Genomic DNA, 27,209 nt, shown 5'->3' with positions numbered 1-27,209 from the left:
CAGGAGGATTTTATTTAGGTTGCCACTGGCTTAGTGGATTAATATCCAGAGGCTGAGCAACAAACGAAGACAGGGCTTGACTTTTATTCATGCAGCTGAAGGAGGGTGGCTTGCCAGTGGCGCACAACTTGTGGGGTGTGGAAAGCGAGCTTACAGAAGCAGAACAAAGGCAGTAAATCAAACTGTGACAGGTTCCTAACTCAAGCTTACATATGACTCTTGCTGTGCAGGCCAGGTGGCTGTTATCTAGGTTTGCTCAAGATGCCTGCACAGCCTTATCTCGTGTCCTTCACTATGGCGCCCAGATGGCTGCAATCTAAGCTTGCTCAAGCATGTCTCATTACCTCCATGGTGCTACAGAGACTTACAGACACTAGTTACAGAAAACAGGAATCTACAAACTCATAAAACTTGCAGAGCAGGGTAAAATCACACGGAGTGAGGAGGGATTCAAGGGGGAAGCTGCTTATACCAAAAGAAAGAGGGAAAATTTGTTTTTCCTCTCACATCTCTTGCTTCACAGGCACATGCCACCACACCTGGCTGTTTTATTTATTTATTTATTTATTTATTTATTTATTTATTTATTTAGTAGAGACAGGGTTTCACCAGTTGGCCAGGCTGGTCTTGAACTCTGAACCTTCAGTGATCTGCCTGCCTCAGCCTCCCAAAATGCTGGGATTACAGGTGTGAGCCAGCCTGCCTGGCCTCATTTATATTCTTTATCAGTTTTAGTTCCTTTTTTGTTTCTAGCACTTGGAAATTATCTATCTGTTTGTCTATCTAGGCATTGATATAAACAAAAGTACCATACAGAGCTGTGTTTAAAGTTCAGAGTTGATGATTCTTATGCTTGAAACCTGGCACTGCTATTTACTTCTCTATTTTGGACAATTTATTTAACATTTCTATGCTTAAGTTTGCTCACCACAGAGTTGTTTTTAGGTAAACTTTTTTTGTTGTAGAGCAATGTTAGGTTTATAGGTAAGTCTCAAACATAGTACAGAGAATTCCTTATACCCAACACTGAGTTTCTGCAATTGTTAACATCTCACATTAGCACATACATTTTCTGTTGCACAATCCTATCCCAAATTCCATGTTACATTTAGTCCTCATGTCTTCTTGGGCTCCTCTTGGCTGCAACAGGTTTCTTAGATTCACCTTGTTTTTAGTGAACTTGACAATTTTGAGGAGGGACAGCCTGGCATTTTGTAGAATGTCCCTGAGTTTCAGTTTTGTTGATGTGCTTCTCCTGATTAGGCTGCTGTTATGGGATTTTTCAGAGGAAGACCAGAGGGGTAAAGTGCCATTTTTATCACATCACATCAAGGGTACACAGCAAAAACATGACTTATCACAGTAGACACTGACCTTGATCACCTGGCTGAGGCAGCGTTTAAGGCACTGTGGTATCCAAGATGGGATCCTGGGACAGAAAAAGAACATTAGATAAAAACTAAGAACATCTGAATAAAGAGTGGACTTTAGCTTAGAATAATGTGTTGATATTGGCTCATTCATTATGACAAATATACCATACTAGAGTAAAATGTTAATAATAGGAAAACTCGAGTGGGTTTGGGGGATTCTCAGTATTATCTTTGCAACTTTCTTATAACCCAAAGCTGTTTTACATTTTTGAAAGTTATAAATAAATAAACAAAATTATGAAGAAAAAAAAACTTACTGTGCTTTATCTTTTTAACCCTTCCCTTTCCCCAAACCCTTGGCAACCACTCATCTATTTTCAGTCTCTATTTTTTTGTTTTTTTAAGAATGTCACATGATTGGAATCATGTATTATATAGCCTCTTCACACATATTTATTTCACTTAGCCATGTGAGTTTAAGATGCTTTCATTTTGTCATATGGATTGGTAACTCACTCCTTTTATTGATAAATAATACTCATTTTATGAATTCTATCCATTCATCTACTGAAGGGCATCTTGGATTCCTCCAGTTTTTTACAATTATAAAATATTTGCATGAAGATGTTTCTGTGGACATAAGTTTACAAACCAGTCAGAAGAATACCTAGGAGCACAATTGCTGGATCATATGCCAGTAGTACGTTTAGCTTTGTAAGAAACTGCCAGTCTTCCAAAGTGGCTTTGTCATTTTGCTTCCCCACCACCAATGACGGTAAGTTCCTATTGCTCCATATCCTTTCCAGCAATTGGTATCGTCAGTTTTTTGGATTTTAGCCATTCTAATAGGAGTAAGATTGTATTTCATTGTTATTTTCATCTCAGGCATTTAATGAGAGCTGAATGTGATTGCCATTTAGTTAATTTTTCCTCCTATTATAGGATTTATCTGCTGCAGTTATTATATTTTATCCAGGATTTCCATGTGTATTAGTGGACTGAGTCCAATCTACATCAACTCAGTTCACCATGTAGATTTCATTTCATTTCATGAACTCTTTTGCTGCTCATTTAACATGAACTTAAGGCAATTTCTCAGAGCCAATCCTCATGTTTCTGCACAAGTTATTATTTCAGAGACAGACACATTCCAAATTAAAAATGAGGGATATTTGCTATTGATATGATACCCAGCTGACTAAAAACTTATCTATAAATGTTTGCTGGGTATTCTAAAGAGCACAGTAAATGTGTGTGTGTGTGTGTGTGTGTGTGTGTGTGTGTGTATGTATGCCTAATTTATTCTATCTTCTTTCCTCATTCATTTGTCATGAATTGAGTAATTTAAACTTGACATAAGTACTTAGGCTTCTGAAGATTATTCAGGTGAATTACGCATAAGCAACTTGGAGACAAGTGACAACGCCAAATCTGCCTGCCAACATGTTGACGCAATGAATGTCGCCCTTGTCTTTTCCTAGTTTGTGATGAGTCATCACCTCATCATTACAAAATGACTGAGTTTGCTAAATATGCCATCTTGTCTCTGAGGTTTTGATTTAGTTGTAGTTAATGCAATAAATTACACTACATGTTCATCCCTTACTGAAATTGGCATCATCACAACTATCACATTCTTTTCTATATTTTCACTTCAACAATCATTTTTAAATGCTTTCTGTCAAGCAAAGTTATAATCAACAACCTCGGGCTTCTGTTGAGAGAGACAGCATGGAGATTTTGTCTGTCTACATTAAAGAAATGCGAAAATTGTGACAACGTAAAGCATTCAAAATAAAACAGCATACTCTGCAAGTTTTGGGGGTTAATGATTATGAACATTTCTTATCCATAACATGAGATGGGGAAGAAATGGCTCAATACGATGAGCTGCTGCTGTTAGCCATGCCAAAGCAGTGGTGTGGGAAATTTTTGTTGACCTCTCAAGGGGAAAACAAATGAAAGCAATCCTCTGGTCTACTGTAGCCAAATAGATGTGGGAAATCTTGTGTGTCTCCAAAGTTAATGGAAAGGCTAACTTTTTCTGAAGTATCAAGACAGACATGTAATAGAGAGTAAAGGGTAAATCTAGAGTCTTACAAAACTTTATATCCACAGGAATTCATACTCTCTCTCCATTAAATTCAGAGTCATGGGTTCGTTGTGTTTCAAGCAACACATAGCCGATATTATCTTTGCAATTTTCTTGTATGGGGAAGAAACAATAGAAGAGGCAGCTTCGATGACAGAATTATGGTCACTGTATTATGGGTAATAATTAAAGCATTTTATTTCAGAAAATAAGATGAACTTTACTAAAAGACTGAAGCCAGGGGACAATCTACTCGGAAATACTATATAAATCAATTATTAGAAAACAAAAAATAATCAACAAAGCATTGATAAAACTGCATAATCTGTCGTCCACATGGAATAGCACCAATTCACATAAATATTGTTAAAGTGAGTAGATCAAAAGCTGAAAATATAGAGGGAATTTCTTTTCCAAGGAATGGTGTAAGCTGAGTTGGAAGAATTCAGCCTGCTATGCTTGAAGTAAGATCATTTTTTTTCTTACAAATGCACTTTCTGAATTAACTTGAACATTGCTGAGTTAGTAATCTTTGAAGAAGGTGACCAACATTCTTGTTTTTATAGTTTGGGTGGCCTACTTTGGACCCAAGGACATGTATAACAAATGAGAAAACAATATGCGAAGGCAGTATTATAGTTGAGATTTTGAACACACAAAACCTCAGAAAATCAAATTTATTATTCCTGTGGTAACTGTAACTCTGCCACGCTGCACATTATAGTAATCACTGCAGTGAACACTATAGTTACAGTTGCAAGACATTTGGGGCTGTAACAGTTTATTTTCCATTGCTTGTAATAATTTCAAAAAAATTCTCATTTGGGGCTCTGCTTTTAAAGTTTGTTTCTGTTGAATGGTGGTGAATAATACTGGAAAGTAAGAGAAAAAAAGTAGTTCAAAGACTGGTGAAAGGGAAGCTTGAAAATATTAGTTTTCTTTGGTGGTCAACTACATATAATATATAATATATACACACACACCCACACACATACATACATATGTAAGGTACTGTGAGAGTGTAAATTGGTTTAAAAAAGTTTCCCCCTAGTTATATGTAAGGGACTGTGAGAGTGTAAATTAGTTAAAAAAAGTGTTTCCCCCAGTTACACAGAGTTTATATATATGCTCACACAAGAAATACACACACACACACACACACACAGCCTGCTAGAATGTAAAATGTAGTAAGTAGTCAATCCATTCAACTTTGTTGAACTAATAAACCAACAAAGATAATAGCATTCAAAAATATTTCAGGAGTTCAAAGAGGAAAATCATAAATTTTGCCTACATCTTCCCAGAGAAGCTAGATGTTATGTTTAGGAAGGTGGGACTTGATTATAAAGTTAGATTCCCAATGTCACCACCTTTTAGACTGTGACTTTCGCAAATGAATGGACACCATCAGTTGCTTCTCCACTCTCCATCGCCTCCTCCTTAACAGAATGCCAGACGAGTTTGGATATCCACCTTCCTCCAAGGGATATCAGAGGAGGATGACACACCCCAGCGCTATTGGTATAAACCGTTTAGCAAAAGTCAGCCAATATATCCCACCCTTTCACTCTGGAGTGCTCTGGCCAAGGGCATTTTACCCAGTTGTTGCCAATGGGAAATTAGGTAGATCTATAGGAAGAGTTTCTAAGAAAATGTCCTTGAACCTAAGTCATGGGCGAGGGGTAGATAGTCTCTGTCTTTGCATTGGACATTGTCAAGTCCCACTGGGCTGCCTGAACCAGCCTGAAAATCCAGTGAACACAAAGGATATCAGAGGAGAGAAAAGGAAAACGTAGGGTGGTTATGCACATCATGAGCCTCATAATCAATTCTAAGACGTTGGCTTCTCCTGATCTTCTCATTATGGACAATATTAAGTTCCTTGTTTTTAAGTCAGTTTAAGTAAGGGTTTTCTATTACTGATTGCCACAGTCATCCTTCCTGATAATGTAAGTCACCAAACTCTGAGTTTTAATTTCCTCATGTATTAAACATACTTGAAAATTTCCTGTCTTCTAGAAAAATCTGTGCAAAATACTATGAATTAAAAGTCATTATACAAATACAAGGCAAACAAATTGACTTTCACATATACATTATTTATATCCAGTGGTGTGCTACAGTCAGCATATACCAGCTCACAGAAAGCCCATTTTCAAATGTTTAGGAACCCTGCAAACTCACTGACATCACATACATTAAAATCAGCCACTCTCTAGTATGGATATACAACAATTTGCTTATCCATTCACCTGTTGATGCATATTTAGTTTTTTATTTTCAGTCTGGGGCTATTACAAATAAAGCTCTACAAACATTTATGTAAAGGACTCTGCATAGACACGTTTCCATTTCTCTTGAGTAAAAACCTAAGAGTAGAACAACTAGATCATATTTTCAGTCTATTATTTACTTAATGGAAACTGCCAAATTGGTTTCCAAAATGGTTGTGGCATATTATATTCCCCTCATCAATATATGGGAGTTCCAATTTCTTTACATCTTCGACAACAGTTGAAATCTTTAGTTTTTTAAAAAACTAAAGATTATTATTAGCCATAATAATGAATATATAGAAGTATCACATTGTGGCTTATATTTGTATTTCTCCAATGATTAATGATGTTGAACATATATTTATGAGTTTATCTGGTACTTATATGTCTTTGAAGGTTCATATCTTTTGCCCATTTTTGGGAGTTGTTTCTATTATTGAGTTGGGAGAGTTTGTTAATATATCCTCAATACAAATTCTTTATGAGATGATATTTTCTCTCAGTTTGTAGCTTGCCTTTCATTTTTAAAATACAGTGTCTTTCAAACAGTAAAAGTTTTTATTTTGATAAGAATAATTTTATTTTTCTTTTGTGACTCATGATTTTTGTGTCCTGTTTCTGAAGTTTTTACATGCCCCAAAGCTGCAAAGGCTTGTTCATATTTTCTTCTATAATTATTATATTATAATGATTATGCTTAGGTGTATAATGCATTTTGAGTTAATTTTGGTATGTGGTATGATGTAAAAGTCAATATTTTCTTATTTATTATAAGCATGAAAATACAATAGTCCCAGGATCTTTTGTTGAAAAGGTAATACTTTCTTCCTTGAATAACCTTGGCCCCCTTTCTGAGATGCAGTTGAACATAAAAATGTGGGTTCATTTTTGGACTCTATTCTGTTCCAGGAATCTAATATTTATCCTTATACCAATACCACAGCTGCATCATATGGCTTGAAGTCAGCTAGTGTGAATTCTCCACCTTCTTTGTTCAAAATGATTTTTACTACTTGTGGTCATTTTTATTTTTCACATAAATTTTAGAAGTAGTTTGATAATTTCTAAAAAAGCTTCTGAAATTTTGATTGGAACTATGTTTAATTTATAAATCAGTTTGGGGAGAACTGACATTTTAACTCTTTCAATATATAAAAATATTATATCTCTTGATTTATGTCTTTTAAGCATTTCTTTCAGCAATGCTTTATAATTTTCAGGGTATAAATTTTGCATATATGTGTTAAATTTATCCCTATTTCATTATTTTATTATATTATTTATTTCAGTTTATTTATTTATTTTTGAGACGGAGTCTTGCTCTGCCACCCAGGCTGGAGTGCAGTAGTGTGATCTTGACTTACTGCAACCTCCACCTCCCGGGTTCAAGCGATTCTCCTGCCTCAGCCTCCCAAGTAGCTGGGACTACAGGCACGCGCCACCACAGCTGGCTAATTTTTGTATTTTTAGTAGAGATGGGATTTCAGGATGTTGGCCAGGCTGGTCTCGAACTCCTGACCTCAGGTAATCCACCTCCCTTGGCTTCCCAAAGTGCTGGGATTACAGGCGTGAGCTACTGCACCCAGGCCTTTATTTCAATTTTTAATTATCCATTGCTAGCATGTAGAATGCAATCAACTTTTTTGCATGTTGCTCTTGTGTGCTATCTTGTTTATCTTTAAAACTCAAATAAGATATTATTACTATTCCTTCATACATTCAAAGATGCTTCAGATTTGTCTTCAATTACTTTGCTTTTCTTTCTTTGAAAATCAGAAAATTGCCTTTTCGGATCTTTACTCATATTGTTGAAGTATAAATTTTAGTAAGTATCTGTTGTGGTAAACTCACTTTTTGTTTGGCTAAACATATCTTTATTTAATTACTTTTTAATGATCCTTAAAGTAGATATAAAATTTAAGAACATTTCTTTCTTTTTAGAAAGTTTTATGATGTATCATACATTAAAAAGTACAAAGTAGATATATGAAACTTTAAGGATAGTAACAAAATAAATACATAAAATTGTTATTTGAGTGAAGAAATAAAATGCTGCTAGTACTTTAGAAGTTCTATAGACATACTTGTTGCTAAATGTTTTGCCAAATAACAAACCATCCCAAAACTTAATTGCTTACAACAAGAGCTGGTTATTGAGCTCAGATTTATGTAGGACAATTCTTTTCACTACATTCTATCAGCTGATCTCTGATGAGATTACGCATGCAGTTTAGCTGGGGGCTATAGTGACAAGGATGGTCTCAGCTAAATGTCTGGTATTTGGTAGGTAGTACCAAAGGCTGGTTGACTGCCAGTTAGGACACATGTCTTCTCCCATGTGACCACTCATCCTCCATCAGGCTAGTTCAGCCTCATTAACATGATTTCAGGGCTCTAAATTTAGCAAAAAAACATGCCCTGATTCTCAAGCACTTTGCAAGTCTCTGACTGCATCACACTTGATATTGTCCCACTGGCCAAAGCAAGACATGTCCCCATCCAGATTTAAAGGTAGAGATGTAGACTTTCTTTATTCACGTAGCTAGAAATATTTTTAGCCATTTTTGTAAATTATCATGTCTTCTCATCCATATATAGTCATATGTATATATATTCATACATATTAACACATATTCACATATACTAATTTCCTTTCCAAAGAAAAGAAAGCAAAGTAATTGAAGATAAATCTGAAATAACATTGTACGTATAAAGGAATAGAAATACTATCTTATTTGAGTTTTTAAAATGCGATAAGAGTACAAAAGCAACATGCAAAAAATATGAATATATATATATTCGATACAGTTTAAACTTCATTTATGTGAAATTATGTTATATGTAAGGCTCTTTGATAAACTGCTTTCACTTGTATTTTTAATATTTACCATTGCTGAATTTAGCTGTATCTTGTCTTTTTGTATAGTATTCAGTTATACGAATATACTTTAATTCACTTATTCATTCTATTATTGATGGACAGTTGAACTATTTCTAGCTTACTATATTCTCACTCTATTTTTTTATAAAACAAACAAGTTTTAAATTATATAAAACTGGAATTTATCAATTTTTTGCTTATGATTTGCATCATTTTAAATTTAAGAAATCCTTCCCTATACTAAAATCGTAACAATATTCTCGCATATTGTCTACCAAGCCTTTTATAGATAATATAATTTCATTTTTATATGTATTATCAGTGCCCTGATTATTTATTGAGTAGTCCACTGCTTCCCAAGTGATCTGAAATGCCATCTTTGTCACAATTCAAGTGTGTACTATGAATGTAGGCTTGTTTTACTAATTTAAAAATTCCTTTAGATTATGAAATTTTCTGAAGTGTGCATTCTATTGCATTAATTTCTATTCTTATTTTTTTCTTTCTGTCTTTGCATTCATCCCAGTATTTTTCTAATATATTATCTCATTAATTTTATGCTTTCTTTTCAAATAACATATATTTACAATATATATTTCTGAATTCTATTTTATCCATATTCTCCAAGTCATTTGTGCATAAATTTTATAACTGTTTAATTATAAAATTTTCTAAATTTTACTATGATTTCTCTTATTATTTAAACTTCTACACATATAGAGGTTTACTAGTTTTAAAAGCATTTTTCTAATTTAATTATATTCTGAGAATGAGTTTGGATGATATAGCAACACTTTAAAATTTATTAAGACTAACTTTTATATATATTTCTTATTTGCTTGAGAATAACATGATGTATCATCTATATAATATAGTTGAATTTGTTAATCTTATCAAATATGGATAGAAATAAATGGCTAGATAGAGGTATTCAATATTCTGTAAGTCAGGAAAATAGAGCTTCAAGGTTTGTTCTTAAAATCCTTTTATGTTCTAGTAGATTTACTTTTTATTTTCAATTACTGAGAGAGGCATGTAAAAATCTTTCGCAATCATAATTGTGACTTTTTCCATCTTTACTCTAAATCTGTTTTCACTTTGTATGTTTTGAAGCTGGTCACACAGGTTTAAAACTATCATATCTTATTAAACAATGGAAACTTTAATGGTAACTTCCATTTAAAGGAAACTTCCCTGTCATTATTCATGCATTTACATTAAATCTGTCTCTTTAGATGCTAATATAGTTGCTCCAGTTACTTATAGTTAATATTTGTAAGCTATACCTTTTCTGTGTTTTAACTTTGAATATGTATGTATCTTTTCAACAAAATAAATTTATAAAATCCATTCTGTTAATCCTGGTCTTTTAAATAGAAAGTTTGGTCTCTTCAGATTTATAACAATTACTGATCTATTTAGAATTATTTCTCCCATCTTATTATGTTTTTGTTATTTGTCTCACTAATTTTTGTCTTTTTCTTAGTTTCTTTTTAATTGACATATTTTGTTCTTTGCTTTTTCTCATTCAATTGCTTTTTTTTCCTATATGCTTAGAAGCTGTTATTTTCTCTTTTAGTGATTATTCTAGCAAATTTAACACTCACGCTTACTAGGTTCAGTATTTGCATTCTACTTAAGAAAAATTTAAGCTTAGAACACTTAATTCTAGTAATCCCCAACTTGTCATTGCCTAGTGTTTTCTTGGTAACCTGTTTATTTTCTCACAGATTAGACATTGCCATTATCGCTTTATAATGTCAATATTTATTATTTACCACAACAGAGTAGTAAGCAGTGGTGTTTGCAGGCACGTTGCCTGGCTGTGAATCCCCTGCCACTTATAAATTCTGTTATCTTAAGACAAGTTAAACTTGTTTAATAATAGGATCTTACTCATAGTACGGTAATAAGGACTAAATAAACTAAAACATGCTTACAGAGATTATCTGGTGCATAATAATTGCCCAATAGGGATTTACCACTGGCTTTGGTATCTACATTACTTCCTGTAACTCAGACTTTTCACAGAGGCTCATTTACTCTTCTCCTGAAATACATTCTTTACAAATTCCCATGGAGAAGATTTTTTTCGGTGATTCTTCAGTTTTTATCTGTCCAAAAATGTCTTTTACAATTCTGAAAGAAAGACTACTGTGAACAGAATTTTAGGTTGACACTCTTTTCTCTTAGTGCACTGAAGATTGTATTACACCATCGTTCCTCTCCCAAAATGCTGATGGGAAGAGCAGTGAACCTTTACTTTATGGGTTATCTGTCTTTTGTTCTGTGTCTATTTTAAGATCTCTCTCTCTCTCTGTCTCAGTCACTTCTTTTTTTCTTCTTTTCATGTACTAAATCTAGATGTGACTTAAAAAATACCTGGACTCTTTAGACTTTCCGGACCTGAGGATTAAGAATTTTTCTCACTTTTATCTTTTCACGTCTTCTGTCTCCCTTAATCTTTTTTTCTTTTTCTGAAACTACAATGAGATGTATGTAAAATCTGCACATTTTGTTGTGCGTTTCTCTCATATTTTTCTGCCTCTCTGTGCTGCAATATGGGGTAGTTCTTCTTTCTTCTTTCCATATTAAAACATCTTTCTTTCAATGTACTGCTTCTCCTTCCATTTGTGCTATTTCACATCAGTCTTTCACTATACTACTTGTTTCCATCTCCACTCAGTTTCACATCCGCCTCTCAGTGCGCCCCGTCTCCTTCCATCTCCACTCAGTTTCACTTCCGCTTCTCAGGGCACCGCGTCTCCTTCCATCTCCACTCAGTTTCACATCCGCCTCTCAGTGCACCGCGTCTCCTTCCATCTTTACTCAGTTTCACATCCGCCTCTCAGTGCCCACCTCTCCTTCCATCTATCCTTAGTTTCACAGCCGCCTCTCAGTGCGCCAGGTTTCCTTCAATCTTCCCTCAGTTTCACATCCGCCTCTCAGTGCGCTGGGTCTCTTTCCATCAACACTCAGTTTCACATCCGCCTCTCAGTGCGCTGGGTCTCTTTCCATCAACACTCAGTTTCACATCCGCCTCTCAGTGCACCGCGTCTCCTTCCATCTCTCCTGAGTTTCACATCCGCCTCTCAGGGCGCCCCGTGTCCGTCTCCACTCACTTTCACATCCAGGTCTCAGTGCGCCCAGTCTCCTTCCATCTCCACTCAGTTTCACATCCGCCTTTCAGTGCGTCAGGTCTCCTTCCATCTTCCCTCAGTTTCACATCCGGCTCTCCGTGCACCAGGTCTCCTTCCATCTTCCCTCAGTTTTACATCCGCCTCTCAGTGCGCCACGTCACCTTCCATCTCCACTCAGTTTCACATCCGCTTCTCAGTGCACCGCGTCTCCTTCCATCTCCACTCAGTTTCACGTCCGCCTCTCAGTGCACCAGGTCTCCTTCCATCTCTCCTCAGGTTCACGTCCACCTCTCAGTGCGCCAGGTCTCTTTCCGTCTTCCCTTAGTTTCACATCTGCCTCTCAGTGCGCCACGTCTCCTTCCATCTCTCCTGAGTTTCACATCCACCTCTCAGTGTGCCACGTCTCCTTCCATTTGTACCAAGTCTTATGTGCACTCATCCATCAAGGTTTTCATTCCAGTGTAAATGCTTCACTTCTAGAAGTTGTATTGTTTCTTTTTTTTTCAAGCATGCCTGCCTTTTTAATTTTTTTGAGGCAGTATCTCTCTGTCACCCAGGTTGGCATGCCAGTGGCATGATTAGAGTTCACTGTATCATCAAACTCTTGAGCTCATCCTCTCACCTTCTCAAGTGTGTAGGACGACAAGTGTCTGCCAACATGCCAAGCCAATTTTTTTCTTTTCTTTTTAGAGATGAGGTTTTGCTATATTGCCCTGGCTGGTTGTTTTTTTTGTTTGTTTGTTTTTGTTTTTTGGAATCCCACTCTGTCACTGAGGCTGAAGTGCAGTGGAACGACTACAGGCACAGGCCACCACGCCCTGCTTTTTTTTTTCTTTTTTGTATTTTAGTAGAGACTGGGTTTCATCATGTTGGCCAGCCTGGTCTTGAACTCCTGACCTCAAGTAATCTGCTTGCCTTGGCCTCCCAAAGTGCTGGGATTACAGGCATGAGCCCCTGGCTGGTCTTAAACTCCTGGACTCGAGCAATCCTTGTGCCTCAGGCTCCAAAGTAGCTGGGATTACATGCATGAGGCAAGGTGCCTGGCTTAGTCTGCTTAAAGGTTTCTAATAATAAACAGTGCCTTGCTTATGTATCCTATTGCCTCTTTTACAACGTCAAACATTCAAATTATACTTCTACTTAGCATTTTATAATCCCAATGGCTGAATTTTTGATTAGGCAAAGTGAAGAACTAACTCTGCTGCTGGTTTTTTTTTTTCTTATAGTGGTTTTTGGTGTGTGTGTGTGTGTGTGTGAGATACTGGAATAAAAGTTCATCATTTATTTTGGGCTGTATGTGTAGAGTCTCATTTCAAGTTGATAGTGCATATCTCTTCTGGGGTGTTACATCTCTTCAATCGAGGCATGTGCCCTAATCAGAGGGCATGTAAATTTAAAATCTAAAACCATGTATGAGAAGCTTATAATTACAAATAAATTATCAGGTATATTTTTCTCTCCAGAGACGAATTCCAATGGATTATTGCCACTGAAATCTCCCCACACAGGCTGGAAGATTTTTTTTTTTTAATCTAGCCCTTGTTTTCATGCAAGGTATAGCCTGTCAATGTGTTTGCATCTTTTTGTAAATTACCATTTTTCTCTGGCCCAAGGTCCTGTCTCCTCTTCCCTAAGTGGCTCATGAAGCCCAGGTATCTGAATCACTAAAACCTTCACACATTGGAGCTAGCAGAAGCTTCACTGTCATTTTGTATCTTTTCTGTAACAGAAAGCATTTTAAATTTCCAAACTCACCTCCACCTTGGAAGGATAGTTCTCCAGAAAGCATCGAACTGACCTTCCACCAGCGCCCTTCTTGCTTGTAGTTCTCAATAATCACTAGAACGGCTGGGTACCTAACATGCTGAGATAGGGAGAATGGCCTGACAGCTGGGGCTCTGTTGCCATGCTCTCCTAGAAACAGAATGTGCTTTAATGCTGTAGCCCAGCCATTCCGATTGCCCCAGAGCATACCACCTGGGGGTGGGGATGTTGGTGTCGGGATCCTCAGCTGCAGTGCAAGTGGTGCCCGTGCATTTGAGACTCCTGCTCCAGGCAGCTTTCCTGAACCTTGAGGAGGACTGGCTGGTGATAAATCCTAGGCTTCTGTTGTCCCTCATTGCCTATCTGTGAGGAAGAAACCTGCTTTCTATGGCATGTTGCGTATATGTGTGTTCTGTCTTTCCTAACTCAGTTTGGTCACCAGCGCACAGCAAACCTGCTTCCCTGTCTTGTTCTTTCTCACTCAGGAAGTTGAGTAACGCCACCAGCGTAGTAACTCCAGATATTAAATAATTCAACTTATTCATATCTAAGTGATCATGGCTTGTGGCCAGTCAACCTTTCCAGATGACTTTTGACTTCAGACAAGGAGTTTATTAACTTGAAGCTGAAATATTTTCTAACAATAACATTCTTATAAATGCGTTTGAGGGGAAAGTGATTTCTGGAAACCCACACATTTTACCAGCTAAACTTGTTGTTCACATGAGTTATTATTGCAGCTGTTACATTCCTTTTTCAGACCTGCTATGATGGAGATCATATATCTCTTTTAAGTGTTATTCATTCAATAAGTATTTATTAAGCGCCTGCTATGTGCCCGACTTAATGCTAGAGCAACAAGGACGTAAAAATGCGAAAAGTGAAATGGATTCCTTCCCTCATAAAGATTACAACCCACTGAGAAAAAGGAAGAACCCAACAATTACATAAACATATGTAAAAGGACATGAGAGAATTGTGGAAAGCCTATTTTGTACTGGGGGATAAATCTTATAAAAACAAAGAAACAGCTTTATGAGAAGGTATTTTATACATATATATGTGTGTGTGTATATATATACATATATATATATTCTAATTTAGTAGTGAGAGTTTCTTCACGAAAGTGGCAATGAACTCTAGCTCTGCTCTTATGGGGGTCCAGGGATTTGATTGTGGATTTTTACAATATGCTTTTCACAAAATACATTTTTTTTAATCCTGGTGGATAGCCTAATGCCTGAGCATTTGACCTGTGACCAAGTGTCCCTCTCACAGGAATATCCTGCTAGACACCATTGTGGCTTTTGTCTTACCTGTGTCCAATTGACTCCAAGCAAAATAGTCACCCTCTGGGAGAGCCCTGATGAGCAAAGAAACCATATTCAGGTATATCAGTCAGGTGAGAGACAGAGAAAGCAAGTGAACAAAACACATAAAAATAACAGAGGTAGTTTATTACCTACAGATCTCAGAGGGAAGAGGACAGCACACTTCACAGGGTTAATGGGAAGTGGGGAACCACAGGGGACAAGTACACTCAGCTAGTGGGTGGGGAGCAAGAGGGAAAACAAGAGACCTATGATTTGAAGCTTTTATTGGCCTCCAAGGTGTTACCCAAATATGTTTCCCATGAGGAGTCAAGATTGGTGGGTTTAGAGCAAGCTGGAATGAGTTCCTTAGAATCATGGTGAGATTCTAGGAACTAGAATCAGTCTAGAATCAGATGGAGAAGTGGCCATTGTGATATATCTGCTCAGTCTATGCAAGGTGTGGGGGTCAGTGGTGCAAGTCAAGTAGGTTGTGTCCTAGAGAGAAGTAGTCACTAGGAGGTGATTATATAAGGCAGATATCTGGATTGATCACAGTGAGGAATTGGAAGGAGGTTGAGAACTAGGAACTGTGTCAAGAGTGACAGCCCCTGCTTCTGGGATGAGAAAATCTAGCTTATATTCAAAATATGCCAAAGCAACATAAAATTATAGGAATTCACTACAGCCTATAATGACAGATCTGAGTTTATCCAAGGAGCAGAAAAAGAAGTGATGCTAGTGGTGAGATGAGAAGAAGGATTTGGGTCTGGAAAGCCCTGGAGATCAGAGCTGCTAGTATGACAGAGAAGAAAGAGTGCTAGGCAGTGGGGCTGGGGAGGTAGGCAGGGTGTGACTAACACAGTTGAGGAGAGTACTCTGTGGGCAGCCTTGTTTTAGCCAGGAAACAAGCACAGAGGTCCACACTAGAGAGAAGCAGAGAGGAAAGGGAGTCAACATAGTTAACACTGACAGATCTTTCTTTCCAATGAAGAAAATGTAGGTGTCTTAATCACGTCTATGCCATGGCTAAATTACTACACCCCATGCTTTCCTCTTTTAAACTATCAAGAGCTGTTGTGAAACTAAACTCTTAGAAGAATCAGATCAGTCCTCAAAATCATTTCATATTTCCCCACATCCAAATTCTGCAAAAGCAGCGGACTTGAACTTTGCAGTGAAGAACTCCTTAGAATTAATCGTATTCCTCAAATAGATGCCATCAGAGGGTCTGTCTCTCTTTTCCACTGTTAGGCCCTTACCACACGGCAACCAAAACAGTTCATCACCAGAACACTGGCGGGGGAGGGGGAACAACATTTAAGCATTAAAAAGCACCAATTCCTGAATAATCATAAATTCATTTATTCAGTTTATCAGTGAAAATGTATTAAACATCTATTATGTGTCAGGCTCCATTCTCTGTCCTGTAAAAGGAAAATTAATTAACTTCCAGTAACTTCATTTTATTAGCAAGCTTTTGAAGGTATGGCCCGAGCAGTTATTCTCCTGAGCAGTCATCCAATAAAAGTTTGTACCAAATGCCCTCCATCCCCCTTTTAGTGAAACAGTAAGCTAATGGACACTGAGGAGCTAGAAGCAAAAGAGCTTTGAAGAGATGACTCACCAGCTGCTGATTTTGCACTGGACCCTCCTGAAATAGCCTGGTGATAACTCAAACCAGCATAGAGGTAATTAGCTGTTATTGAGAACACACAAATATTGTTTCAGAGTTTTGTTTCTTGTCTCACTTTTGGAAATACTTCAGAAAAAGACTGCATGACTGTCAAAACTCTGTGAACTAAATTTTGTAAAGGAGGTGGAGGTTGTGAAGCAACCCTTTATGAATACAACAAATGGGCTGAAGTCCTCGTTCACAAATTTTTAATTACATTGTTTCAAATGGGCCCTAGCTTCACCTTTTTTTTTTTTTTTTACAATAAATAAGTTGAAATTAATATACAGGCTAACAGATCAGCCAGGCAGAAGAAAGATCTCAGGGACAAATAGTACTGTCCTCAAAACACCAGCAGGAAAGAGCCATATATATCAGCATTGCCACTATATTTTTCTATTTTCTTTACCCAACTAAGCCAAATAAAGTTCATGGCATTGGAGAGGTGGCTGTACTACAATGACACGTTTAGATTTACCGATTTGTAATTTTAGCTGTAAGTAGTATAGATTTGATTATCATCTTTAATACTGGCTATTGAATGGGGACAGAATAGACAGCTTTTATGGGGATAAGTCATTTCTGTTCATGAAGATCTTATAGTATCTTATGGGTAAGACATAGGTATCTAGGTATCTAGGTATCTAGGTTTTTTGTTTTTTTTTTTATCTCTCAGCAATAAAGAAAAATCATGAATGAACCCCTCCTTACAGTCCTGTAAAAAAGTGAACCTATCTGTTGTTTGGAAACATTTAAAATAGAATGTTCCCATCTGCAGGGGACAGTTTAGGTGAAGTTATTCTTGAAGACAGGGAAAGGGCTGAGATGACCCCTGGGAAGCCCCCCACCCAATCCTCCAGCAGTAACCTCCCCTGGTAAGGCTACAGGTATCTTCTTCCCTCTATGCTGCTTTTGTGTGAAGGGTAATAATTATGACACCTATGGCAATTCCAGAAATGCATGTGTCCCACTGAATGCCACTTTTGTCTCTTTAGGAGGGTGAGACTCAGATTTTGTGGCACTTAGCAGTAACTCTGATAACTCAAAAGAGGCAAATGCTTATCAGAATTTTCCCCTATCACAGAGCACTGGCAAGATTATTTTTCTCCTGCAGTGATGAAATAGAACATTAAATATTCTGTCTTCTCCAAACAAAAAGCATAATACAATCCCTTTTTATCTGACAGTTTACTGAAACTTGTTTTTCAAGTTTTGGTTCATCAGTTATCTTTTTATTTTATTTATTTATTTGTATTTATTTATTTATTTTTTTAGAGACGGAGTCTCACTCTGTCACCCAGGCTGGAGTGCAGTGGTGCGATCTCACTGCGAGCTCCGCCTCCCGGGTTCACGCCATTCTCCTGCCTCAGCCTCCCGAGTAGCTGGGATGCCACTAAGCCTTGCTAATTTTTTTTTTTTTTTTTGTATTTTTAGTGGAGACATGGTTTCACTGTGTTAGCCAGGATGGTCTTGATCTCCTGACCTCCTGATCCAACCGCCTCAGCCTCCCAAAGTGCTGGGATTATAGTCATGAGCCACCGCACCTGGCCCAGTTATCTTTTTTTAATAGATGGCAGATAAAATTAGAGATGAGACAATGCATGGCAAAGAATGTCTCTTTCTATGAAAAGTGGGAGACCTAAAACTAAACCCAGCCAGAAAACACTTTCCATGTCACAGATAACATCATTTATTGATTTATGTCTCTGCGAGGTAAAAGAACTGCATATACAGTCACTTATGGATGCTATAAGCCAGTGGAAAAAAATAATATTAAAAAGAGAGACAAAGAAAAAATATTGGGAAACTTTTAGATTCCAGGACTGGTGTCCACCCAGCACCCTGGACTGCTGAGACAGTTCACAGCCATCTGCAATCCTAAGTGGGAATAAGTGGATAAATTATTATCTTACTTGTTTTTATTCATCTTAAATGTATGTATAGCTTGCATTTATTTCAATGTTTAATATTAGAAAGGTTTTGGTCTTTCTTTAGAAGTTTGGTAATATTCTTGTGACCAGAAATATGCCATAGGAAATTAACTCTTGTTTCTATCAATTATTCTACAATAAAGATGTTTTCATTATCATTTATTTATTTTAGTTATTTATTATTTGAGACAGATTCTGACTCTGTCACCCAGGTTGAAGCACAGTGGTGTGCTCTCGGCTCACTGCAGCCTCCACCTCTTCTGCCTCAGCCTCCCAAGTAGCTATGAACTACAGGTATACGCCACCATGCCTGGTTAATTTTTGTATTTTCTGTAGAGATGGGGTTTCGCCATGTTGGCCAGGCTGGTCTCGAACTCCTGACCTCAAGTAATCCACCCACCTTAACTTCCCAAAGGATTGGGATTATAGGCATGAGCCACCACACTCAGCCAAGTTGTTTTTATTATATGTCATTTGGTGTAGTCTCAATTTCCAAGAACCTATGGGTGACCTTAAGTGAAGCTTTACTGTACTTTTTAGGCTCGTTCCTAGCTCAGCAGTAAAAGTGGAGATCCCGCAGAAATGATCTCTGTTGTTATTAAGGGCTAAAAAAAACAAAGCCTAGCACATATTTTTAAATTTTTAGGTCTAATCCTAAATCAATTTTGTCACCTTTCTCACTCCTCCTGTTTTGGGACCCTTACACACGTATCCAGTTGGGTACCCCACAGTCAGGGCCATCTTGCCTTCAACCTCAGCAGTGCCCTACATCAGTAAGGGTACCTTGTACAACCCTATCCTTTTGCTGCCACAAATGTTATATTAGATGTTTATAGTCAAATACAGACTATAGAGTAAAAAGTGTCCCAATTTTTTCTGTCTCTCTTTTTAATATCATTTCTGTCCACTGTCCTATGGTATCCAGAATTGATTACAGCTGCAATTCTTTTAGCTCAATTGATAAGTGATGTTTTATGTGATTTGAAAAGTGTTTTCTGTTAGGTTTCAGTTTTACCTCTCCCAATTTTCATAAAAAGAGACATTCTTTGCCTTGGACTGACTCATCTCTGAATTCGTCTACCATCTCTTATCTATGACACACACCCACACTCACTCATATAGGAACCATATAGACATGGCAGTTCACCTCATGTGCACAGCTTTGGGATGTAGGGGAGGTAACTGGAATACCCAGAGAAAACCCACACAGACATGAAGAGAATACGCAAATGCCACTCAGACAGTGGCCTTGAGAGATGACAGCGTGCTGGCAACCCTCACTCACTCTCGGGCCTCCTCGGCCTCCATGCTCACTCTGGCCATGCTTGAGGAGCCTTTCACTCTGCCACTGCACTGTGGGAGCCCCTCTCTCGGCTGGCTGAGGCTGGAGCCAGCTCCCTCTGCTTGTGGGGAGGTGCGGAGGGAGAGGCATGGGAGGGAACCGGGGCTGCATGTGGCACTTACGGACCAGCACGAGTTCCAGGTGGGTGTGGGCTCCACGGCCCTGCACTCAGAGCAGCTGGCCAGCGCCGCTGCCCCAGGCAGTGAGGGGCTTAGTACCCGGGCCAGCAGCTGTGGAGGGTGTGCCGGGTCCCCCAGCAGTGCCGGCCTGCAGACGCCGTGCTCAAATTCTTGCCAGGCCTCAGCTGCCTCCCAATGGGGCAGGGCTTGGGAACTGCAGCCCGCCATGCCTGAGCCTCCACCCTGCTGTGGGCTCCAGCACCCAGCTGGAGCCTCCCTCATGAGCGCAGCTCCCTGCTCCCCAGAACCCGGTCCCATCGACTGCCCAAGGGCTGAGGAGTGTGGGTGCATGGCGCCGGACTGGCAGGCAGCTCCGCCTGCGGCCCCCATGCAGGATCCACTAGGTGAAGCCAGCTGGGCTCCTGAGTCTAGTGGGGACTCGGAGAACCTTTATGTCTAGCTAAGGGATTGTAAATACACCAATCAGCACTCTGTGTCTAGCTCAAGGTTTGTAAATGCACCAATCAGCATTCTGTATCTAGCTAATCTGGTGGGGACTTGGATAACCTCTGTGTCTAGCTGAGGGATTGTAAATACACCAATCAGCACTCTGTGTCTAGCTCAAGGTTTGTAAACACACCAATCAGCACCCTGTGTCTAGCTTAAGGTTCATAAATGCACCAATCAGTGCTCTGTGTCTAGCTAATCTAGTGGAGACTTGGAGAACTTTTGTGTCTAGCTCAGGGATTATAAACGCACCAATCAGCACCTTGTCAAAATGGACCAATCAGTTCTCTGTAAAATGGACCAATCAGCAGGATGTGGGTGGGACCAGATAAGGGAATAAAAACAGGCTGCTGGAGCCAGCAGTGGCAACCCACTGGGGTTCCTTTCCACACTGTGGAAGGTTAGTTCTTTTGCTCTTTGCAATAAATCTTGCTGCTGCTCACTTTTTGGGTCCACACTGCGTTTGTGAGATGTTACACTCACCGCAAAGGTCTGCAGCTTAACTCCTGAGGCCAGCGAGACCACGAACCCACCGAGAGGAATGAACAACTCTGAATGGGAGGAACAAATAACTCCAGACGTGCCGCCTTAAGAGCTGTAACACTCACTGCGAAGGTCTGCACCTTCACTCTTGAAGCCAGCAAGACCACGAACCCATCAGAAGGAAGAAATTCGGAACACGTCCAAACATCAGAAGGAACAAACTCTGGACACACCATCTTTAAGAACTGTAACCCGCGAGGATCTGCGGCTTCATTCTTGAAGTCAGTGAGACCAAGAACCCACCAATTCCAGACACAGCCTTGCAGAGACTATATATATTTTTTCTTATCAACACATCATTGAAGAAAATTACACTATTGGGAGGGGTGCTGTAGCAAAATGGGCTGGCAAAAAGCCAGAGCTGTCCTGAAGATACAGCAGCCAGCCCAGTTCCTAAGGTGCTGATTTAGAGTGACTTTGGAGCGTCCGCTTACTGAAGTGTAAAATCGCTAAAGCAGATTTTGGTGGGAGTCGGAGTAAGCTGCTCAATTTTGGACATGTTAATTTAGAGACAGTTATTTAGTACATATGTGGAGAGGGCACGCAAGTGGTTGGAGACACGAGTTCAGGGAGAGTCCTAGGCTGTGGACATAGATTTGGGAGTTGGTGGTATGTAAATGGAATTTATAGACATGAGACTGAGTGAAAGCATCATAGCAGAGGGAATGTTTAAAGAAGAGAGGAGGCCTGGGGATATTTAACACTTAGAGGCACAGGTATAAGGAGGAGCCTGTGAAGCAGAATGAGAAGTGTCACCAATTGAGGCAGAAGGAGAATAGTGAGGAAGTGGAGGCTATAGAAGAAAGTGTTTCAGGAAGGAAGGAGTCACCAGCTGTGACACATGTGGTTTAGGACAAGTGAAATGAGCCCTGAAAATTGGCCATTAGCTTCAGAAAAGTGTAGTAATTGGCGAAGTTGAAGAAAGCTGCTTTTAGTGTGGTGTTGGGAACAATGCCTGGCAGAATTGGACTCAAGAAACAATAGAAAAAGGCAAGGTGGAGACAGCAAATACAGGCAAGTGTGTTGGGCAAATATTCAGGTGGTTACCAAGTAGGCAGGTAGAAAAACTATTTTGGTAGAAAACTGGGTGACTGGAAATGTTGACATTTCAGGAGTTGCATTTGGTTTAAAAACATAAATACCGTTCAGGGGGAGAAGTCCTCTAAAGAGATATCTAGTATAATTGCATCTGAGAACAAAAACCAGAGGAAAAAAACCATAAACCACGAGCTAGAGTAGAGGGTCCCAGATATTAAGATACAGGAAAGGGCCAGGCGCTGTGGCTCATGTCTGTAATCCCAGCACTTTGGGAGGCTGAGGAGGGCGGATCACGAGGTCAGGAGATCGAGACCATCCTGTCTAACATGGTGAAAACCAATCTCTACTAAAAATACAAAACAATAGCCAGGTGTGGTGGTGGGTGCCTGTACTCCCAGCTACTCGGGAAGCTGAGGCAGGAGAATGGCGTGAACCTGGGAGGCAGAGCTTGCAGTGAGCCGAGATCCTGCCACTGCACTCCAGCTTGGACGACAGAGCGAGACTCCGTCTCAAAGAAAAAAAAAAGACATATCAAAGGTGATGGAAATCCAGCTGAATTGATAATGCAGATGAGTAGAGAGAAGATAAATTCAGCAAGATGAGAGGAGGCAAGTCGGATTTTTCCTAGAAGGCATTTTAATGGGGCTGAGTGCTACATTTCAGGACCAAGTTCTTGGTTCTTATTCCTTTTGGAGGCAGGAAAACATGACCACTGCTCCCCACTAAAAAATCAAGGCTTTTGGTATTATGATGTTTCTAAAAGGATAAGCCTTTTGCTTGGCTATAAAAAGCTGTTATTATCAGCTGAGTTAAAGGATCATAGCACAAGGTCTCATAAACAAAATATCCGTGAGTGCCTTTCGTAAATGTGAATTCAGCTTATTTATGTCTTCAGCCTTTGAACCACCTCCTGGAAGAGTTAATACCTTAACCTTTTACGACGTAAAGTCTTAGTGAGAATTAGTTTTGTTCTTGGTGGGAATTTCTCTGTAGCTCATACTAAACCCCTGGGAAGGGACTGACCTAGAAGGAGGAAAGAGTGGAGCCTGAATTACCCAGTCTGTTTTGCTGATGGTGAGCCATGGCCTACGGTCTGGCTGTGTAAGGAGAGGACCCTAAAAATAGATTGCCATCAAGGTGGCTGGGTCAAAGCACTGCGATGTCAGTGAAAAAGTGCAGGAGAAAGAAGTGTTGCTGACTGTATCACAAAAATTTCTGCCTTTCAGCTGGATTTTCCCATGCTTTGAAATTAATCTGCCAACATAATAGTTAAGTTTGAGTATGATTGAATTAGGTGACTAAGCAATCATCACAAATAAACAAAAGAAAAATAATATTGTTTAACAGTTTTTGTTTTGCTTTTAAAATTATGATGGAATTTTAGGTTCAGAAAGAAACTGTGAGCCAGAAAAACAGAGAGAATGAGAGAACCATCTTTCACAGAAAATCAAATGTTTCATAACTCAGAAAAAATGAATATATCTAACTTTTAAGAAAAAAATCTTAAATTGTTTATTTCATCTCTGAGGCTTTTCAGCCCACAGATCAGGTTTTTTTTTTTTGTTTTGATCTTCCACATTTTTATCATCTTCAATACTCGCCTTGATTTCACCTTCCTTCCCCTTTCTCTCTTATTCTCTCTGACTTTAACGTTTCTTCTTGCCTTTTCATGACTATCTCTATCTTCCACTCATTTTTCTGCATCAGGTTTTTACTCTAAGTCTCCAATGCCTTTGTGTCTATATATATATGTGTGTGTGTGTGTGTGTGTATACATATACACACATATATATATACACTATATATACATTATATATATACAATACTATATGTATAGTATATATATACCACATATATATAGTATCTACTAAACATTTACAGTATTTAGATTCTTCTACTCTACTGTGATGAAAGCACACTTCAGTGACAATTTTTATGCACAGGTTTCTACTTTCTATGGGACCCCTTATTTAGACATGAAGTATTAAATTTATGTCAAAATGTGTAGGAGAAACAAATTTTTTAAGAACAACAAAAACAGGAAAGGAAGAATGTTAAGATTTTTGTAGAGAAAAGTTAAATATTACTATATTTTATGTATGTGTTATTTACCTAATATTTTAAAGGGTAAGATGTCATCCACATAGAGTTGTCACTATGAGCACTTATGTCTTCTCTAGCTTTTCTAGCTCTCTTAAATTTTATAATTCTTTCTCTAATTCCACATTGCTTACCACATTTTTCTGATTTCTTCATTTTCCAAAAGGATGCATTTCCTTACTTTCTGTTCATTTTAGTGTTTTCTTTTTTGTTTGGAACTTTTTCTCTAAGGGATATCATACATAACCTTCATGCTGATGACTTCCAGTACATCTCTACACACTCTCTCTCTCTCTCTGTGTGTGTGTGTGTGTGTGTGTGTGTGTGTGTCTTGCTAGAGGTATACATCTGTATTTCTATATTCTGGCTGGATTTGTCACCTGGATTCCCAACAGGCTCCACACAGTATGTCCAAGTGGATATCATCATTGACTCCCCAATCTAGTTACTTACACTGATTTCCTTTTTCCTGTCAGTAGCCACACAGGAAGAATGGCTGAGCTAGTCCCCACCATCACAACCACCACCAGGATACACATGCTAAGCAGCGTTTGCCTCAGGATGAAGCAAAACACACAGACTTCTGAAGTGGGCACTCCAACACAGGAGACTTATGGTCTGGGGAAATAATACCAGGTAACATAAAGCCACAGGAGGTATGGAGAAGTCCCAAACCTAGAAAATAAGCTGTCTAGGAGTTCCAGCTTAATTCCTATTCTGCTGGTCTCCTGAAATCACTAAATGTGATATTCTGAGTGTGGAGCTTCATTTCTTTCCAGGGATTCCCTGAAAAATGAGAAAATAGACTTGAGCTAGTAATGTATTCTACTTCGACTATCCACAAATATTTACAGACAAACAAGAATCACAGCCTAAGAAGAGATATCACATGCAAACAAACTCTAAGAAAGCAAAATTAATAAAGTGGAAAAAGGGAAACCTCCACATAAACAGTCCTCACTCCTCATCAAGAATTGAGATGTAATTTGTTTAAAAAAAAAAGAAGTGGAGGAAGAGGATGATGAGGAAGAGCAGAAGCAAGAGGTGAAGATGAAGAGGAGGAAAAGAAAAATAAATGAAAAGAAAGTGGTTAATAGTAAAATAGAAGCCTCTCAACAGTTCTTGGAGTTTTAAAATATTGTTATGGAAACAAAATAATAAAGAGTAGGTGAGTGCTACAAATAATATACATGGTGAGAATGTGATTTGTAAGGTGGAAACTTGTGTGAAGGAAACAAAAGATATTAGAAGAAAAATAATGAAACTTGGAAGATAAATCTAAAAATTCCAACATTCATTTAATAGGACTTCCAGAAATTCATACAACGATTTGCCAAAGATGAGATTATCAAAGACTTTTTTTAAAAAAAGAAAACATCATGGTGCAAAGAACTTAAATTCACCTTTACAATAAAAGGGCCAACAGGGTGCAGAGCTGACTAATAAAATTCATATTACTTGTAGAATATAAACATATGGGGGATAATAGGATTATAAAACCTAAAATAGTTGCTAAGAAATTATTTCTAAGTACTTACAGGCCTAATGTAAAAATAATTATCATTCGTAAGTAAAATTCCATTTTAAGAAAGCGCAGGAGGTGGTGAAGTTAGAAGAAAAAGTAAAAGCATGCGAAAAATAGTGTCCTTCCATGTGCAGTGTGAAAAGACACAGGCAGAAGAATATATAAACAAAATGTTTTTAATAAAAAAACTTCTGAAAATAATAAGCAAAATAAAACTCAGAAAAAAATAGGCAAATGAGATAGACTCTTAATTCACAGAAGAAATCCATGAATCTGATAAACTAATAACAAACCGGTAATCAAAGAAACAAAAATTTTAAAAGTCATGAAATAGTGCTTTTCATCCCAAATTGTCAAAAATTAAAAATAGTAATACTTAACACTCAAGTTTTTACTATGTTATATGATAAAGTGGAATAAATACTTTAAAGAGATGATCTCACTCAGTGACCATAATAAAACTATGGAGAATGTGTTTTTAATATTCTATCTGTATAGATGAGAATACCAAGATTTTGGGAAACTTCCAGAACCTTCTCTACTCTTCCAGAAATCCTCCATCACCTCCCCTTCACAGCTGAAATTTTGGGAGGTTAACTCTGTACATATCATATCCACTTTCTCACCTTCTTCTTTTCACTCATTAACTTAGGGCAGTTATTTCTCTCCTTCCATCACTCCAGTGAAATATTTATTTCCAAGCAAACCACTGTATGATTAACCCAATAGCTTCTTCTCAGTCCTTATCTTCATTGCCTTAGGTGATTGAAATTGCAATTTATTTTAACTTCTTGATGCATCTTCCTTCCTTGACTATGGCCCTAAGGCTTGCACATTTCTTCTTGCTCTTTGCTGAAACCTGCACATACTTCTCTATGCCTAACCTGCCACGTCCCCTAACTCCCTAGTGCTCCAGAAGCATTCGTTATGAGCCAGTGAGTTTAAAATATGTACATTCCCTTGCAGACAAACAAATTACATCTACATGCAAAATGAAGTTGCACAGAGGACCAGTTTCTTAAGGTAAAAGAAGTATGGCAATTATTCCCTTAACCCACAAACTCAGACTATCTCATATTGATACAGGAATGAAGAAGAAATTACTTACACAGAGAGTGAGGGTATGGAAGTTTTCAGTAAGGTTTTCCTTTTAATGAAAAGTAGCCCCAAATCATTTTCCTTTCCAACAAAGAGCAGCCTGTAAAATCGAGCTGCAGACATAGATGCTGGCAGTTGTGCCAATCATGTTCAAAATAGCGGCTCCACCTTCCCTTCTTTGCCAGCCACATGTACAGTAAGGAGAAGACAAGATGGCCCTGGCCAAGGGGAAAGTTCAGTTACATAATAAGATTAGGGTAGTGTGGCCAGCCTTCCCTGGGCTATGTAAATGTCACACCTGATGGAACCATTCTGAGAGCTCTACATAAATCAGACACCGCCTACTGGAGCCTGACTGTAAAATTCAGCACATCTGCTGCCAGCTGGGCTTTCCTCTTTGAAGTCCCCTCTCTCTCCCTAGAGAGAGAGAGCTGTTTTCTTTTGTCTTTCTTTTGCCATTACACCTCTGCTCCTAAACTCCTCATATGTGTCTGT

The 27,209-nt window shown here is 38.4% G+C and overlaps 2 long non-coding RNA genes across 2 annotated transcripts in view; one reads left to right on the top strand and one right to left on the bottom strand.

Moving 5' to 3' along the window:
* LOC129030356 (uncharacterized) lies at window positions 1–26,920 on the bottom strand. The gene is made up of 3 exons (XR_008500627.1): window positions 26,725–26,920; window positions 14,843–14,889; window positions 1–1,429 (listed from the first exon to the last, which is right to left on the bottom strand). It is a non-coding gene; the product is annotated as an uncharacterized LOC129030356 (long non-coding RNA).
* LOC129030357 (uncharacterized) overlaps window positions 13,763–27,209 on the top strand; it is a 156,916-nt gene continuing 143,469 nt past the window's right edge. The window contains exon 1 of the long non-coding RNA XR_008500628.1: window positions 13,763–13,891. This is a non-coding gene — a long non-coding RNA (uncharacterized LOC129030357). The remainder of the gene's footprint in view (window positions 13,892–27,209) is intronic.

The sequence above is a fragment of the Pongo pygmaeus genome, chromosome 12 (assembly GCF_028885625.2).
Source record: "Pongo pygmaeus isolate AG05252 chromosome 12, NHGRI_mPonPyg2-v2.0_pri, whole genome shotgun sequence".
NCBI lineage: Eukaryota > Metazoa > Chordata > Mammalia > Primates > Hominidae > Pongo > Pongo pygmaeus.
The sequence above is the reverse complement of the archived record's forward strand: the minus strand, read 5'-3'. Positions and strand labels throughout refer to the sequence as shown.